At 44.9% G+C, this 19,265-nt stretch overlaps 1 protein-coding gene across 4 annotated transcripts in view; it reads left to right on the forward strand.

The window, feature by feature from the left end:
• ZC3H13 (zinc finger CCCH-type containing 13) overlaps positions 1-19,265 on the forward strand; it is a 230,261-nt gene that overhangs the window by 53,589 nt on the left and 157,407 nt on the right. The gene's annotated exons all lie outside the window — the stretch shown is intronic.

Genomic DNA, 19,265 nt, shown 5'->3' on the forward strand with positions numbered 1-19,265 from the left:
ATGGCTATTGACACAATACCCTTATTAAATAAACATACACATGCTTACTGTGACTCCTACATCGCTCAAAGCTTCAACAGCAAGAGGTAATGGAAAAAAGGATTTGCACTCACAAAGAGGGGAGTAGCTGGCTTGTTACGGCGGTTACTACCCCAAACCAAATATGCCTGATACTTCACTTTCAATGCATATACAGCATAGCTCTCTGCTTCAATGACAGGGGAGAAGAAATGATACTTCACACATCCAGCAGAGCTCTCTGCTACAACGGCAAGGGAGAAGAAAAAGGGTTCGCACTCAAAAAGCAGGAAGTAGCTGGCTTGTTACAGCGGTTACTACCCCAAACCAAATGTGCCTGATACTTCACTTTCCATGCATATCCAGCATGGCTCTCTGCTTCATCGGCATGGGAGAAAGACTGATACATCACGCATTTCCAGCATAGCTCTCTGCTTCAACGGCAGGGGAAAAAAACCCCCCAAAAAAAAACAAAAACAAAAAACTGATGCTTCACGCATATCCTGCATAGCTTCAACGACAGGGGTGAAGAAAAAAAGGATTCGCAATCACAAAGCGAGGAGTAGCTGGCTTGTTACGGCGGTTACTACCCCAAACCAAATGTGCCTGATACTTCACTTTCAATGCATATCCAGCATGGCTCTCTGCTTCAACGGCAGGGGAGAAGAAAAAAAAACCAACAAGGGCTGTACAACATAGTCTAGGTAAAACAAATAAGCATGGGTGTAGCTTGCTTATCGCAGCGGTTACTGCCCCTACTACCCCTAACTAATCAAGCTAGATATTTCACTTGGATGCAGCTCCATCACTGCTCTCTACATTAATGGTGGGGGTGGAAGGGGAATAGAACAAGGAGCTAAGAGAAACAGATAAGAATGAGAGAAAAAATGTGTGAGGCTTGCTGGGCAGACTGGATGGGCCATTCGGTCGTCTTCTGCCGTCATTTCTATGTTTCTATGTTTTATCTCCGACTCTTGATATATGTGCACACATTCTCTCTTCTCTCCTGTGGTTAGACCAGGTAGTCTAGGTCCTCAAGTGACTTAATGGTAGAAGAGATTGCATTATTTGGAGGCTGAACTCTTTGAATACCACTCTGGTTTATGGAGATCTTCTGAGTTGCCCATGACTGCCAGCTTTTCCCAGTAGTCCAAGTGTGCAGGTCACTTCCTTGACCTGTTCAAATGCTTATAGCCTTACCACAAGATTTATTTTATTTAAAACATATTTAGCACACCCTTCCTGCATTCAGGGTGGGTTACAATATCATATTCACAGATTTTTTAAAACATGGCAACAAAGTCACATAAAGTAGATATTGCATAGCAGCGAGTAGTCAAAAGAATCATTCACATGGATTTAGACATTATAAATTAGTTTAAATAAAAAATTTGATCTTGGATCTCCTGTACTACAGTGCTTCCAATAAGCCTGACTGTTGCATCTTTTTAGCCTATTCTATAGGCAAAATGGCCTTTTAAGATTGTCTTTGTATTTGTCTTCCTGGTTCTTACTTTTAGTGTATCTTTATTTTCCCTGAAACCATAGATCAGTTCAGGCTCCTGGGTTTTGCCTCCCTTCCAACAGATGGAGACAGAGAAAGTTTCACAAGACACTGCCTCTTAACCTGGTGTGCCACCTGCAGTACCCAAGCATAAAAAGTCAAAAAGTTTTCCAATACTCAACACTATCAAATTCCCCAGAATGAGCAAAGGAAAGAGTAAATTTATAATGAATTCAAAAACTCTGTTGAAAGGATTACTGAGAAACCTGTGCCATTCTTCAGAGTTATTCAAGAACAAAAAACAGATCGAGCGGACTCTCTAACATTTCTTCCACCTCTGGTTGGGATTTTGGACTGATCTGTGGTACTACAGGAACGAAAATTAGCAGGTAAGAACCAATTTTCCTTTCTCTGTACGTATCCAGATCAGTCCAGACTCCTGGGATGTACCAAAGCTTCCCTAACCGGGTTGGAACTGCAAGAGTCCCGCTCGAAGAACACTTTCACCAAAGCTGTCAACATTTGGAGCTCAGACGTCCAATCATTAGTGCCTGGCAAAAGTATGTAAAGGCTTCCAAGTTAGCTGTCTTGCAAATCTCTTGCGGTAACACCAGTTGGCATTCTGCCCAGGAGGCTTCCTGGGAACGGGTAGAATGAGCCCTTAACCTCCTTCAGGATAGGACGACCACGACAGATATATGCGGACCCAATAGCATTCTTCAACCACCGTGCAATCATGGTCTTCAATGCTTTCTGACCCTTTTTCGCACAAAAGGTAATACTGAAGAGCTGCAGGTGGCACACCGGGTTAAGAGGCTGTGTCTGTGAAACTTTCTCAGTCTCCATCTACTTACTGGAAGGGAGGCAAAACTCAGGAGTCTGGATTGATCTGGGTACATACAGCAAACATCACTTTTCCTGCTGATGGATACTGTGCGATGATATAGTAGATACCTTCTTATGGGGCCAGTGTAATGAAATTTGCTAAGCTTTGTGCACTTTTTTTCTAATGTTTTTATGCACTTCTTTTATTTAAAATAACCACTGATTTAACCAAGGTTTTAATGCAACAAAAATGTACATTAAAATGATAGTAAAAAAGCAAACTCAATTTTATCTTACTTTTCATAGCATGTTAATGACTGAATTAGGTATTAGGAACATAAGAATTGCTATACTGAGTCAGACTGAAGGTCCATCAAGTGCAGTATCCTGTTTTCATTAGTGGTCAATCCAGAAGACAAGTTCCTGGCAAGATCCCAAACATTAAATCCCATGCTGCTATTGCACAGTGATAAGTAGTGGCTGTTCCCCAAGTTTACTTGGTTAATAGTTTATGGACGTCTCCAGGAACTTGTCCAAACCTTTGATTTAATCCCAGCTGTGCTAACTGCTACCCAAAGCAGAGAATAGTACCAAAAATGAGCTTTTTTTTTACTACCATTTTAATGCAAAATTTTTACTTCAAGATCTGATGTGGAATAAAGTTTAAACTTCCATTTACTTGTATTGGAAGTAAATTTAAAGTTAAAATATTAACCATAGACCAGGGATTCCCAAGTTGGGGAACTTTGGACCTAGGAGTCCTGAGTGGGTGATCTGTGGGTTCCAAAGGCCCCTAGATCCTCAGGTCTGGGTGTCCTGTCAGGCCTGGGAACTCTTGGAAACCCTGAAAACAGGGACACCCAGGCCTGAGGCCTGGAAATAATTCCCACCAGACCATGGGATGTTGGTTCCAGGGCAGTCCAGGGATCCCAAGGTGGAGGACCCTTGTTCCAGGTTTAGAATTCCAGACTATTAAACCTCTGAGTCCCCTCTCCCTTCCCCCTCACCCCACAGGGTCTAGAGGTGTAAGTTAACTACTGATGTAAAAAAATGATAGAAAGTTAATAACCATTCTAGGACATATTTTGCTTTAGTACCATTTTCATCTCATGTTTTGTTTTAGTGTAGACATTTTTTTTAACCACTGTACATAATAACTCTCATTACATTGTAAGTAAAGTTAAACTTTATAATGGTAGTTTAAAAAAAATCTGTGCTAATTTTCAGTAATTTTTACCACAAATCTTATAAGATTGGCCTCTATGATTCCAAAATGTAAATCCTCAGGTTATTCACTATGTAAATTAAATGTTATAAACACTGCATTATCCCCATTAGCAGGGATCAAAAGACAGGAAAATTGGTTCTTATCTGCTAATTTTTCTTTCCTGTAATACTACCGATCAGTCCAGACAAGTGGGTTTTGCAACCCTACCAGCAGATGGAGTCTGAGAACAAACCTTTGAGTCACTGCTACATAACTGAAAGTGCCACCTGCAATCCCCTCAGTATTGACCGGTACCCAAGCGAAGATATATTTTAAAACCCCTCGCATAGGTGAATAGATCTAAAGGGCTGGAAACCCCCAAAACTGAAGACTTCACTCGTCCACAAACAAAAACACTGAAACTGGAACACCGTAGATCCTGCTCAAAAAGAATTCCTCTTGGTTTGTTTTTTTTACGGTAAAACTTGAGTATCATCTTGGCAGGAAATTCAGTCTTTCGGCATTGAAGGTGTGGTTCTCTGGACTGGTCTGTGGTATTACAGGAATGAAAATAAGCAGATGATCTATTTTCCTTTCCTAAACTATATGCCCCCCCCCCCCCCCGACCTACGCCAAGAACACTGCACCCAGACCTTTAAGAAAAAAAACAAAAAACCTGGCTGTTCAAACAAGCCTTTTCATAATCACATCCCTCCACCTCCACTGCACTTGCCATTGTACATACTTCCTCCTTCCTCCCAATTGTACTTGCCTCAGTACTACCGGTATTTTCCTCCCCATACTCAACCCCCTCTTTCCCTACCCCCCTTAGCCCCTTCCCCCTGCCCTTTATTTCTCCTAACCACCTAGTTTATTTATGCCTTAAGTTTAATTAACACTTTGTTACTGTCTTCCAGACTTCGCTTTACTGCCTCCCTTTAACAGCCAAGTTCCTTTAACACCCTGTTCCATATAATTTCTCTTTCCTTTTCCAATGTTAATTTATACCTGTTCCATGTAAACCGATGTGATATGGCAATGAATGTCGGTATAGAAAAGTTTTAAATAAATAAACATACTCAGATCAGACCAGACAAGTGGGATGTACCCAAGCAACCCTAACCTGGGCAGGAACCCGAAAGACCCACATGCAGACCACTCTCACCAAAGGAACACCTCGTCTTGCACCCTTACTTCTAAACGGTAATGTCTGGTGAAAGTATGATTCGAGGACCACACTGCAGCCCTCTTTGGGAGACAGGAGCTGACACTCAGCTCAGGATGCTGTCTGTGCCCTTGTGGAATGCACTCTCAAACCCACAAGAATCTGGCGACCTTTACAGCTGAACAAATTGCCTCCTTCAGCCAACAAGAATTGGTAGCCTTAAAGGCTTTGTCCCCTTTGTTCATTCTGCCATACAAGACAAAGAGATGATCTGACCAGTGAAAATCATAACCTCTAAATAACGTAACAGTATCCGCCGCACATCCAACTATCCTGTGGGGAATCTCTCGACTACTCCAGGAATCCCGGTAGCTACACAGTCTGATTGACATGAAAGGAAGACACCATTTTTGGCAAAAAGGAAGGCATCGTGTGCAATGAAACCCTGTCACTATAAATCTGCAAAAATGGATCCCTACAAGATAGGGCCTGCAGCTCCGAAATCTGCCTAGCAGAACAAATAGCCACCAGAAACACCGCCTTCAGTGTCAAATCCTTCAGGGTTGCTCTCTTCAAAGGCTCAAATGGGGCTCCACAAAGGACCCGACTAACTAGATTTAGACTCCAATCGGGCAAATCCTTCGAACCGGAGGGCGCAAATGCTTAACCCCCTTCAAAAACTTGATTATGTCCGGATGAGCAGCAAGTGTCCGACCAAGACACTTGCCCCTGAGTGAACCCAATGTAGAAATCTGCACATGAAGTGAGCTGTAAGCTAAACCCTTGGACAACCCCTACTGCAAGAATTCCAATATATGGGGAACATCCACTGCTAGGGGGTCCAACTGCCACTGAAGATACCATACTTTGAAAGCTCTCCAAGCCTGCAGAAGTGTGGAAATGACCTCAGAATATCCCTTCAGATGCAGTCTTCGCCTCTCAAAAGCCAGGATGTGAGACAGAAGTGATCCTCCTGATCCGAGAATATGGACCCCTGATGCAGCAACCCTGAGAGATGAGCTATTCTGAGGGGTCCCTCTACTGCGAGCTGCACCAGATCTGCAAACCATGGCTGACGCGGCCACTCTGGAGCCACCAGCACCACACTTTTGGGATACATCTGTATGTTCCTCTGGATCCGACTGATGAAAGGCCACGGAGGGAACACATACAGCAGAATTCCTGTCATTCAAGGGCACACCAGAGCATCGAGGCCCACCGAGCTGACTTCTTTTCATCAACTGAAAAATCTCTCTGTCTTTGAGTTGACTCGCGTCGCCATAAGATCCAGCTGGGGAACGCCCCACCTGGCACAGATGTGACTACAAGCCTCGGGGTCAACTCCCATTCTTCCGGATCCAACTGTTATCTGCTGAGGAAATCCACCTGCACATTGTCTACTCCTGCTACATGCGACTCCGCCAGGCCTTCGAGATTGTGTTCCACCCATGCAAACAATCGCCGAGCTTCCAGTGCAACCGTATAACTATTCATACCGCCTTGCCAATTGATGTACACCACCGCTTTCGCGTTGTCTGAGAACACATGTACCATCCGCCCCCGGACCAGGGGCAGGAACACTTCCAGGGCCCGCCGGACCGCCCTTGTAGTCAGATTTTGAGAAGATGAGAGCTTGCAGCACTGTTCTGAAATCTTGTTTATGTATATGGGGTCTTAATCTTTTTAAAACATTTAGTTTAAAATATCCATCTTTGATTATATTATTTATCCACCTTTTTAAGTTCATTTCACTATCAAGCAAGATTCCAAGGTCTTTGACTTCGTATGAGATTGGGTATCTTTTAGCATTTTTCAATACTTCTACCTCGAGTAGTTTGTTCATTTTATGGCAGATTATGAGAAGTTTTGTTTGAATTAAGAGAGAGGCTCATTTGCACTAATAATTGGTTTATTGCAGAGAGATACATTTCCAAGAGTTTTAAAGTGGATTCGATAGACTTTGTAATCGGAATTAAAATCTGTACATCAGCTGCATAGATAAAATGAGTAAGTCCTAGACCTGCTAAAAGCTTGCACAATGGAAGCATATAAATATTAAAAAGAGTTGAGGATAATGAAGATCCTTAGGGGACACCATGCACTAAATTAATTTGTTCTGATCCTTTGTCATTTATTTTGATCTTGTAAGATCTGTTTGCCAAATAATGATTCAAACCACCAGATTGTGATATCTATTATATCTATTTCCCTTAATCTGTCAAGCAAGGTGTTATGATTAACTGGGTCAAACGCTGCAGATATATCAAGAATTACTTATAGATAAGTTTGACCATTGTTTAAGCCTCTCAGGACAGTGTCCAAGAGGGAGACGAGCTCTGTGCTAAAAAATTTTCGAAATCCAAATTGAGAAGGATGGAGAATATTGTGAGTATCTAAATGCTCTGTAATCTGTTTGACAACTTTTTCCAAAATTTTGGAAAGAAATGGCAAGTTAGAAATGGGCCTAAAATTAGAGGGGTTGGATGAGTTTGCTTGAGGGTTTTTTTTTACAATTGGTTTAACTATGGTACATTTTAAAATATCAGGAACACTACCTTGGTTTAAGGAGAGATTAATAATGTCAGCTAAGGGTTTTGCAATTAAATTGGGTATCATCTTTAGCGATTTGATGGGTATGGCATCTAAGCGATGACTGGCGGGGTTCTTTTTTTTTTTTTTTTTTAATAAGGATCTCTATTTCAGTTGAGATATTATCAAAAGTGGACCATGCAATCTCTAAATTAGTTGGTAATGTTATCTTGGAGGTGTCAGGTATGCAAATATTTTTTAAAAGATTTAATGTTTTATCTCTAAAGAAATTTGCAATCTCATTGCACTTTCAGTATTTACATGCGGTATTGTGTTCGGGGTTAATTCCGCTACATAGGAAAATAATGCTCTCTGATTATATTGGTAGTCATAAATTTTGTTTGCGTAATAATCTCGCTTAGACTTATTAGTGGTAGATTTATATTTAGTGAGCGTATAGTGACTCAGCGATGTTGGGGTAGGATTGTTCCGCCATTTTTTTTTCTGCGTTCCTAAGGGAACGTTTCATTAATTTAAGCTCTGTTGTGTACCAGGGGGGTTCTATGTTTTTTATTGTACTTTATTTCTTTTTTAATTGTAGGACAGCAGGAGTCAGCTATATAATTAGTAAGTAAATTCCATGAATTAGTGGCATTGTCATTGTTTGTTAGGTCTAAGTTATTCAGGGCGTTTGACATAAGATCTATTAGATCGTCTTGTTGACATGGTTTTCTATATTCACATTTGTAATCCAACCCAGTGACTGTAATGTGTTCGTCACTCTCTGAAGCGACCTCTCGCATTCCTCCTCTGACTTCGCTTGAATGAGCCAATCGTCCAGGTATGGATGTACCAAAATCCCTTCCTTGCAAAGGGCCGCTGCCACCACTATCACTTTGGTGAATGTGCATGGCACCATCGCCAGACCAAAAGGAAGAGCCTGGAACTGAAAATGTTGACCCAACACCATGAAACAAAGAAAATTCTGATGTTCCTTTCAAATAGGAATGTGCAAGTATGCCTCTGTCAGATCCAGAGATGCTAGGAACTTTCCTTTGCGAGCAGTTAGTATAGCTGTGTTTAAAAAAGGATTGGATAAGTTCTTGGAGGAGAAGTCCATTACCTGCTATTAATTAAGTTGACTTAGAAAATAGCCACTGCTATTACTAGGAACGGTAACATGGAATAAACTTAGTTATTGGGTACTTGCCAGGTTCTTATGGCCTGGATTGGCCACTATTGGAAACAGGATGCTGGGCTTGATGGACCCTTGGTCTGACTCAGTATGGCATGTTCTTATGTAACAGCTGTCATTGTAGTGCACAGTGTCTCCATCTGAAAACGCGGAACCCAAAGGGCCCAGTTCACCTTCTGTAAATTGAGAATAGGACGAAACGTGCCCTCCTTCTTGGGAACCACAAAGTAAATGGAATATCTTCCCTGCCTTTGTTCTGCAAGCAGGACTGGGACTATGGCTTTTAGAGTGAGCAACCTTTGCAGATTCCCCCACACCACCTCTCATTTGTTGCGAGAGACCACATGGGACTCCACAAAGGCTTCCCTTACTGGTCAGAAAAATTCTAGATCGTAGCCCTCTCTCACCACCTCCACGACCCAACTGTTCGAGGTAATCTTTACCCACTCCTCGTAAAAGCTGGAAAATCTGCTTCCTACTTAGGAGTGGAGAACTCTAGCTTCATTGCGCTGACTTTCCTCCAGTGCCCTGACTGGCCCCATCTCTAGCCAACCTGTAGGCTTCATGAAAGAACTGCTGATGCCCGCTGCCCTGCTTTGCCAAGGCGCCAGAAGAGGACTTGCTGGACCAAAAATGGTGCATGAGCTGGAAAAACCTTCCTACTGGGCCTCTTGTCCTTTGACAATCTATTCCCCTTCGACACCCCCATCACCTTCAACAACTGATCCAAATCCTCCCCAAACAGGAGCTTCTCCTTTAATGGGAGGTTACAGAGCTGGGCCTTGGATGACAAATCCTGACCAATTGCACAACCACAGAAGTCTATGGGTCGCCACTGCTGAAATCATGCTCCTAGCTGAAGTACACACCAAATCATACATTGCATCTGCCATATGAGCGACCCTGGCCTCCAGGTGGGCTGCCTGCAATGGACTGCCATCTCCTGACATCATACAATCCAGAGTCTTCTGCACTCAACACAGACAAGCCCTCTGCATCAAACTGGCACAAACGGCAGCTCAAAGACTCAATGCGGAGACATCAAACATCCGTTTTAGCTGAATCTCCAGCTTGAGGTCCTGCACATACTTCAACATAGTTGCCTCCGCCATGGGGATGGTTGTCTTCTTGGTAACGGCTGATACTGCCACATCCACCTTTGGCACCTTCAGGAGGTCCAAAGCTTCTTCCATCAAGGGGTAAAGTTTAGTCATCGCTCTGCCCACCTTCAGACCTGCATCCGAGAAGTCCCACTCCCGGTGAACCAACTTCCGGATCTTTTTCGTAAAGGAAAGGCGCTTGCCTGACTTTTTAGCCCATCCAGGACTGAGTTAACACCCTCACTGTCCGACTCCTCCTGAGCCACCTTCACGCCCAAATCCTCCAGAACCTGGGGAATAAGGGGCTGCAGCTCCTCTCGCTTGAACAAACGCACCACTCTCGTGTCTTCCCCCTTCAGGTACAGGAAACTCATCCAGGTCACGGTCATCCTTGGTGCAATCAGGGCCCACATCAGGGGTTGGCACCCCATCCGGATCCACCCCATGTTGATCAAACAAGTCCTCCTGCGGCTCATCCAAATCATCACCATCCCTGGGAGACCCATCCGCTTCTGCTCGATGTGACCTCAGGCACATCAGGGTATCTCTGGACCCCTCTGAGGCCATCCTGGACTTTTTACCAGCAGGACTCAGCGGCACCCCCTGTGCCCTTCCTGACAAGGAAGTCTTTATGCATGAAAAGCACAAACTCTGGGGAAAAAATCCCCTGGATCATACTGTTCCCTTTTTCGAGGGGCTGACATCCGAATCTCTCTCCTCATCAGGGGCTCCCTGCCTCTACGGGGAAAGGGGTGGAGGGGAGACACTGCCTCTTGTGGCCTAAATCTCCTGGTCCCCATCTTCTGTGGGGTCAGCCACTACTTGGGGAACCTCTGATCCCCCTAACCTGGGCCTGGCCGAACGAAGGCCTTGTTTCCCTCTGAGGCCCCCTGCTGAGGAATCGTCCTGTCCGAACCACAACACACAAGAGGGACTGAGTGTCCGGCTGCACCGCATTCAGGCCACAAGCACGGCACGCCGTCATTTTCTGCTTTGGTGCCATTTCGGCTCACATCTGCCATGCAGTGCACTATGCAGCTAGGCTGCACACATGGAGTCTGCGAAGCGTGCGCAAACCACCAAGCCCTCGCGACTGCTGCTGCGCCGAAGCCCGCTTCTGCCAGCATGATAGCAGGCCCGTGGTCATATAGCCAGTCGTTCACTGCCAGCCCTCCGATGCCGTGAGGGAAAACTATGGGTGCCCCCGCGGGCCCCCCCCCCCCCCAAACCTGTGCCTGTCGTTGCACTCACCCGGGTCCTCGAGCTGTCGGCACACCAGCGAAAACAACATTCCCTCTTCCCAGCACAGACCGACAGCTCCTGCCTTCCAGTCCCAGCACTGTCGAGCCCAAGACAGCCTTCCCTGCTGCTATCGTACTTTTTTTTTTTTTTTAAAAGAAAACTTAAATGACTAAAATACTTCCCTGGCAGCACCAGTGTTACCAGAGAGGGGAGGGTCGAGGGACACAGTTCCGTGACTGTCTGAGCACGATGCGGACGAAGCCCAGCCAGGAGTATCCAACCCTCCCCCCGGTCGCCTGGCTCCACCTGAGGGATGGCCCACGAAGGCGCCTAACACCTCAGGGAGCTTCTGTCTTTTTCTGACCTAACACCTAACTCTTTATCTCTTTTTTTTCCTTTTCTTTTTTTAAAGTAGACTGCAGGTTTGTACCTCTACCATCTGCTGCAGTCAGAGAAATACTGTGAAGACTGTAGGTGGCACACTCAGTTATGTAGCAGTGCTTCAAAGTTTTGTTCTGTGACTCCATCTACTGGTAGTGATGCAAAACCCACTTGTCTGAACTGATCTGGGTATGTTCAGGAACTCATTATAGACTCTTCCAGTGTAAAACTGCTTTTCTAGCTTTGTAAATAGTCATTGGTTAGTTTTAGAGGTTTTATTTGAATTTTTTGTTTTTTAGTTTGCAGATAAATGCAGGAACTTATCTTCTGTTGCTCTGATGTTCATGCACTCCCACTATGCAATTATAGGAATCCTAACATGGTTGGTTGTTTCGATATGCAATCTGCGTTAGGGGGTGGCAGGGATCTTTTTACATTATCCCAAATTATTTAAAATTAAACCATTAATAATGTTTAAAGAGATAATGCAATTTGAATTTGAGACCAAATCTGTCTTACTCATGCCTGTTATGGCACCAGAAATTTTAACCAGAAAAGACATCAAAAAGAATGCCCAGTATATATACATTCACACTTTCCTGTATGTACTCGGATCAGTCAGGACCATGGGTTGAGCCTCCTGTCCAGCAGATGGAGACAGATGAAAACTGAAAGGGTATCCTATATCAGGACTGAGCCTACCCTGCAGCCCTTCACTATTTAAGAACATGCCATACTGGGTCAGACCAAGGGTCCACCAAGCCCAGCATCCTGTTTCCAACAGTGGCCAATCCAGGCCATAAGAACCTGGCAAGTACCCAAAATCTAAGTCTATTCCATGTTACCATTGCTAGTAATAGCGGTGGTTATTATCTAAGTCAACTTAATTAATAGCAGGTAATGGACTTCTCGTCCAAGAACTTATCCAATCCTTTTTTAAACACAGCTATACTAACTGCACTAACCACATCCTCTGGCAACAAATTCCAGAGTTTAATTGTGCGTTGAGTGAAAAAGAACTTTCTCCGATTAGTTTTAAATGTGTCACATGCTAACTTCATGGAGTGCCCCCTAGTCTTTCTATTATCCGAAAGAGTAAAAAAACGATTTGTCTGTCTCCAGCAGATGCCAGACAGCTCACCCTGCGGTTCCCTGTTAGCTTGCCCTTCCCGTACAGGGTTTCTTCCTTGCTTCTTTTCTTGGGGGGCAAGCTCAAGCAAGTATTGACTGAATTTGATTTAGTAAAAAAAAAAAAAGATCTTTATTCAGTATATATACATTCACACAAATGTAATACTAAGAAACTTTACCAAATCATAATTGGTTTTTTTGTGTGTAAAGAATACCAATCAATTTCTACATTGTTTATTCAGTGTCAAGGTGTTTAAACAAAATCCAGTACTGTTCTCTATAATCAACTCTGTGTTCATGATCACCTCCCTGTGGTGAGGGAAGAATATGCTCAAGAACGCCCCATCGCAGATCTTGAAGGAGTGTCTTGTATCAACACAGTGAGCCACTAGGGGAGCTTGAAGTTTTTTTTGGTGATTCAACTCTTATGTTCTGCAACTCTGGTTTTCACTTTTCGTTTGGTTCTTGCCAATGTATGTTTTATCACATGGGTATACAATAAAGTAAACCACATTAGAATTGCAATTTGTTATGCTGTAATGTATAACTCTCCTCCTGGATGAGGGTCCTAACCATTCTTTTCTCAATAGGGTTTGAATGCAGAACATACAGTAATCACAAGCTGTATGACCTGGAGGGGTATCATCTCTGGATATGTGTACAGTGGCAGAAAGGATTTCACAATGTGGTGTTTGATATTGTTTCCTCATGTAGAAGCAACTAGGGGGTAGTTCACAAAAATGTAGTGTACCTTCAGCACCTCCCAGTGTTTGAAGGTAATCGCTATTATTGAGGAGATATTAGAATAGCGAATTACACAAACTAGCTCTGAGCTGGTGGTTTCTTTATTATCTAATAAAAGACAAGATCGGTTCGCATTATAGCTCTTTGTAAGCCCTTTTTTAAATTGTTTATAAAACCGATGGATAAAGATGGCACAATTGTAATCCAAGACCAAGTTCCCTGTACGTACCCAGATTAGTCCAGACTCCTGGGTTTTGCCTCCCTTCCACCAAATGGAGAAAGAGAAAGTTTTACTGACAAGGTCACTTAAGTTGGTGTGCCACCTGCAGTCCTTCAGTATTTCTCCATCTCCAGCAGATGGAAGGTCATGCAAAATCTGCAGTCTGAGAAGATGATTAAAACAAAAAAAAAAAGCAGAAAAGTTAGAGAGATTCAGAGGCAGTTTAGGGTTTGGATGGCTTTTTAACCCTCCCTGAAGGTTGTTAGGTACTGGTGGGGCCATCCTTTCAGGTAGAGGAGCAGACGAGCAGGAGGGGTTGGGAGCCCCTGGGTCTGTCTGGATCCTTGATCCGCTGAGGGGGGAGATAGCTGGTGGGGCAAGTTCTTTTCTCCTCCCTCCTACAGGTGGAACGCTGGAGCTTGCAGCCGCTAACTTTGTATAAAGTTACAAAACAAACAAAACAAAAACAAACAAAACAAAAACCTAAACTAAAATTGTAGCAGACCTTATTATTTTCTTTTTGTTGTGCCGGTCATGTGCTTCAGCCGGTGTTCACGGTGTACCGCTTTGGGGACATTAGGCACATTTGAGGCTGGTTTTTACGGCGCTAGGTGCAGGCGAGCTGGTGTGGCGATTTAAAAAAAAAAAAAAAAAAAAAAAAAGTAAATTCACAGCCATGCCGTGTGGCGGGCAGTACATGGCGTGTGGAGAGAGAAGGGTGCTCCTTTCTCTGGCTGGCACTTGCTCCTGCTGTGTCTCTGGGGGAGAATGCAGCTCGGGGAGCGCTAAGGGAGCCTCGGACAGGCAGCAGTCCTCTGCGGAGAGTGCGGGGGGAGCAGAGAAGCTTGTTGTCCTAATTTTGGCAGGAATGGTGGCCATTTTATCTTCTTTTGCTGCAGCGTCTGACAGGGCCTGCAAGAATTGTGCCCTGCCACTGTCGTTGGCAGATTGAAGACCCTCAGAGCTCTGAGGGTCCCGGGATCCTCTGCTGGGGGAGAAGGAGGAGGAAGCCCTCCTGGAGCAGGATCCAGATAACTCAGGAGATTTTTCCCTGGATTTTGTTCAGCTTATGCATAAGGCTTTTTTTGGCAAGAAGGGTGGCTGGATATCTCCTTCCCAAGTCAGTGGACCTGCAGGAGCCAGTTCCGGCCAAGAGGACTCGTTTGGCTTGATCTGTTGGGGTGACCAGACTTCGGAGAGTGCTGGCATGACAGTTGCATTCAGGGAATGCAGATGATAGCTCTGAGAATGATGCTCCTCTGGCTGGAGATCCATCAGGGCTGGATCCTCATTTGGATAGTGCGGACCTTGATGATGCTCAGGATAAAGCACCCTCTGTGGAGGGAGATGATCCCAAGGTGGCCCGTCTTTTTCGCCAGGAGGAATTGTGGCCCTTAATACCATGTGTCCCAAAGGAACTGGGTATTAAAGAACCCCATGCTGATTCGGACCACAAGGGAGTGGATTCAGTCATGCAGGGTTTGAGGGATCCAGCAAAAACATTCCCCTTCCACAAGTCAGTGAAGGAGTTAGTGCTTCAGGAATGGGGGACTCCAGATACAGGTTTGAAGGTTGGTAGAGCCATGGAGAAGCTGTATCCATTGCTGGAAGACAGTTTGGATCTTTTGCGAATGCCAAAGTTGGATGCTTCTGTTTCGGCAGTGATGAAGAAGACATCAATTCCGGAGGCGGGATCAGCGGCGATTAAGGAAATGCAGGATAGGAAGCTGGAGGTACACCTCAAGAAGGCTGCTGTGGTTAAGCAACTGGTCTGCAGATGTTTGGTCTAAGTCTCAACTGGGTTGCTTCCCTTTAAGGAGAAGCTGCTTTTTGGTGAGGACTTGGAGGAGCTAGTGAAGCTTCTCAGAGAGACCAAAGGACACAAGCTGCCAGAGGGCAAGCCGAAGGTCAGCAGAGGTTTCTCTTCCGCACAGGCTCATTTCTGGTTGAACCGCCATTCCTGGCAGTCTTGTCGGCTGGGAGGAGGACAGACAAGGTGCCGGGAGGCAACAGTCTTGGAATCAGTCCTTTCGAGGCCGGAGACCAACCAGAAATGGTACAGGTCAGGGGGCCTCCGGTTCTACGTCCTCCCAGTGAAGCGAGGCTTGCCCGCTCCTCTGTTCCAAGAATCGCAGATTGGTTAACACTTTTTTTCTCGAGGAGTGGGCCAAGATCACATCGGATCATTGGGTCCTAAGTGTGATAGAGCATGGTTCCACTTTAGAATTTTCACGTCCATTAAAAGATTTGTTCATAAGGTCCCCTTGCGCTTATGAGCAGAAAAGACGTGTGGTTCGAGAAACTTGTCAGTCACCTACATCTGTTAGAAGCCATTGTTCCAGTACTGGTTGAGGAGCAGGGAACAGGCAGGTACTTTTCAGACTATTCTGGATTTAAAGAAGGTGAATGTGGCGCTCAAGGTAACTCATTTTCGGATGGAAACTTTGAGGTTGATGATTGCTGCAGTGCGCAAAGGGGAATTTTTGGCTTCCAATTCACCCGTATCATCAAAGGTTTCTCAGGTTCATGATCCTTGGAGATCATTTTCATTTTTGTACCATGCCTTTTAAGTTGGTAACAGCACTGAGGACCTTTACAAAGATGATAGTCATAGTGGCAGCAGCTCTTTGGCAGGAGGGTGTCCTGGTTCACCCGTATCTGGATGACTGGTTGATTCGAGCAAAGTCAGAGGATCTTTGTCATCGGGCGGTGGCTATCATGCTGCAGCACTTATGGTCCTTGGACTGGGTTGTGAATTTTCCTAAGAGCCAGCTGGTGCAGTCTCAGGTTCTGGAATTCCTGGGAACACGCTTCGACACCAGTCTTGGGAAAGATTTTCTAACCGAGGAGCGGATTGTCAAGATCCAGGGACAGATTGGCAGATTAATAAACTGTGCGGTTCCCAGGTCTGAGAAAAAAAAAAAGAGAAGCGAAACGAACATCGGGAGTTGAGAGGAAATGAATGTAAGATTGAGAGGGAGATCGGGAGACCACGCCCCCACCCCGACGTCATTGAGAGATTCGGCAGTTGAAAAGCACCTCACCACCAGGCGCCGCGTGCCGAAGGGGCGCGACAAAGGGGCTCTCCCCTTTGTGTACCCCTTCATGCAACCCTTTGTGCTTCTTGTAAAAAAAAAAAAAAAATCTTTTATTTTTTCTGTTATTTAACCTTTATTCCAAGTTTTTACCTTTTCTTTTCGCTTGTTAACAATTTTAATTAGAAATGTTCATTGTATTAGACTATGGAAATGTATTTCCTGCTTTTCTGTTTAATGTAAACCGGTATGATTTACATCTGATGTAAGAATGTCGGTATATAAAAATTAAAAATAAATAAAATAAATTATCTGCAGGGTCTTGGGACTATGGCTTCCACTTTGGAATTGGTTCCTTGGGCGTTCACTCATATGCGGCCATGTCAGTTGGCCTTGCTCTCCAGGTGGAACCCGGCATCGGAACAGTTTCAACTACCACTGTGTGTCAAACACAAGTGGTGCAGGGGCACTGGTCTCCAGAGGAGACGACGTGGTGCATCAACCGTCTAGAGAAGAGAGCAGTGTGTCTAGCGTTGCAGGCCTTCCTTCCTCCCTCTTGTGCAGGGCAGGCCATTGAGAGCTTTATTGGACAATGCGACGATGGTGGCTTACATCAACTGGCAGGATGGTACCAAGAGTCAGGCAATGGCGCAAGAAGCCCAGGAGTTAGTCCATTGGGCAGAGCACCATCTGGAGATGCTGGCAACTTTCCATATAGTGGGATTGGACATCATGCAGGCAGACTTCCTCAGTCATCGTCAGCTGGATCTTGGGGAGTGGGAGTTGTCAGAGGAAGCCATGCTCCTGATTCGTTGCTGGTGGGGAGTCCATTGCATGAATCTCAAGGCAATGCAGAAGAATGCCAAGGCTCCGCGGTTCTTCAGTTGAAGAAGGGAGCACGGGGACAGAAGGAGTTAATGCTTTAGTCCTCCCGTGGCCACAGGGAATTCTCCTTATGTGTTCCCCCCATGGCCACTGGTGCAAGGTCTTGCAAAGAATTAGAGGTTCATCCGGGACAAGTAGTTCCAGAATGGCCTCATTGACTAAATCTGTGAACCATGGCCAATCTCACAGTGGACGGCCCGCTACGTCTGCCTCATCTCCCCACCCTGCTGTGCCAGGGTCCCATATTTTTGAATCAGGCGGATCACTTTTCTCTCGCGGCTTGGATTTTGAGAGGAGGTTCCTGAGAGAATGCCGGAGGTGCCGGAGGATGTTGTTATGACTTTTTACAAGCAAGAAAGAAATCCACTTCCTTGGCACATGGGCTGGTGTGGAAGGTGTTCAAGGTTTGGTGCAAGGAGCACAGCGTGAATCCGACTCAAGCTTCTGTGGCCCATATTTTCTTTTTTGCAACAGGGCTTGGTAAAAGGTTTGGATTTCAACTCTTTAAGGGTCCAGGTGGCCACCTTGGGGTGCCTTAGAGGCAAGATGCATGGGTTGCCTCTGGCTGCACATTCTGATGTGGTATGTTTTCTGCGAGGAGTGAAACATTTGTGTCCCCCGTGGCGCCTAAACTTGATTCTTAAAGTGATGTGTGGGGCACTGTTTGAGCAGCTGCACAGGGCGACTTTGAAGGATCTTACTTTAAAGGTTGTTTTTCTGGTGGCTATTTGTTCAGCTAGACAGATTTCGGAGCTACAAACCCTTTCATGGAGAAATCCTTTCCTAAAGATTTCAGATTTGGGTCTCTCATTGCATACGGTGCTTTCTTTTCTTCCAAAGGTAGTTTTGTCCTTTTACTTGAATCAGTCCTTGGAGTTACCAGCCTTCCCGAATCTGGATAGGACGGTTTCTTTGGATAAGGAGTTCAGGTGTCTGGATGTAAAGCGAGCACTGTTGTGGTTTCTGAAGGTCACTAATAGCTTTAGAGTGTCCGATCATCTTTTCGTTCTCTTGAGTGGTGCAAAGAAAGAGCAGAAGGCCTCAATAGCGACCATAGGGCAGTGGTTGAAGGAGGCATGGTTTCGGCATATGTTTGTATGGGAAGGCTGGTGCCTCAGGGTCAGAGAGTTCACTCGACTCTGTCGCAAGCGACATCCTGGGCTGAATGTCAGTGTTGCCGCAAGAAATTTGTAGGGCGGCTACTTGGAAATCATTGCACATTTTCTCCAGGCATTATCGTCTGGATGTCTAGGTGCCAGAGTCTAGGAACTTTGTTGAAAGCATGCTTCAAGTGGGATTCTCGAAGTCCCACCTGGTTTGGGGAGGCTTTGTTACATCCCAGGAGTCTGGACTGATCTGGGTACATACATGGAAAAGAAAATTGGATTTTTGTTCCTGTAGTACCACAGATCAGTCCAGAGTCCCACCTGGGTTTGGAGAGTCCGTGCGATCTGTGATTTTTCTTTTGGATATAAGCTGAAGGATTTTCAATTGGGTTTATTTGGCTCAGGTGATGGTTGTACATTCTGACTTATATGGTTATAAAGATCATTCAGAGTAAGTGGTTCTATTTCTTCCTGCTCGTTCGGCATGAGATGTTTGATAAGTTTTGTTATGTTTTGGAATACATTTCCATTTTGGCTTGGGTAAAGGTCATTCAAATGTTAAAAACAGAAAATCCTCCACAGTAATCCGCTGTATACACTTCCGGTATACTGAGACACTGACTTGTGTATTCATGCTCTTCAGTACTGTAAAGTTAAATAAGACTTCAGCGGCGGACAAATACAGTAGATTCCCGGTCTGCTGAGACGCCAATCAGTTCACAAGCTGTGCGCTGAGCCTTTGTGCTCAAGCTGATGTCTATAGCTGCACCACTAGATACTGTGGAGGATTTTCTGTTTTTAACATTGAGTGATCACCTCTATTTCACGTTGTTATTTTACATACATACCCCTGAAGCAACCCACATTTTATGGGCGAAACTCGGCCCGAGTCGGGCATTGGTTTTTACCGTTTTTAATTAAAATATTTCTTGACACTGATCTAATTTTGTTTTGGTCGCACAGTATTGAAGATATGCA

The sequence above is a fragment of the Rhinatrema bivittatum genome, chromosome 5 (genome assembly GCF_901001135.1).
Source record: "Rhinatrema bivittatum chromosome 5, aRhiBiv1.1, whole genome shotgun sequence".
Taxonomy (NCBI): Eukaryota; Metazoa; Chordata; class Amphibia; order Gymnophiona; family Rhinatrematidae; genus Rhinatrema; species Rhinatrema bivittatum.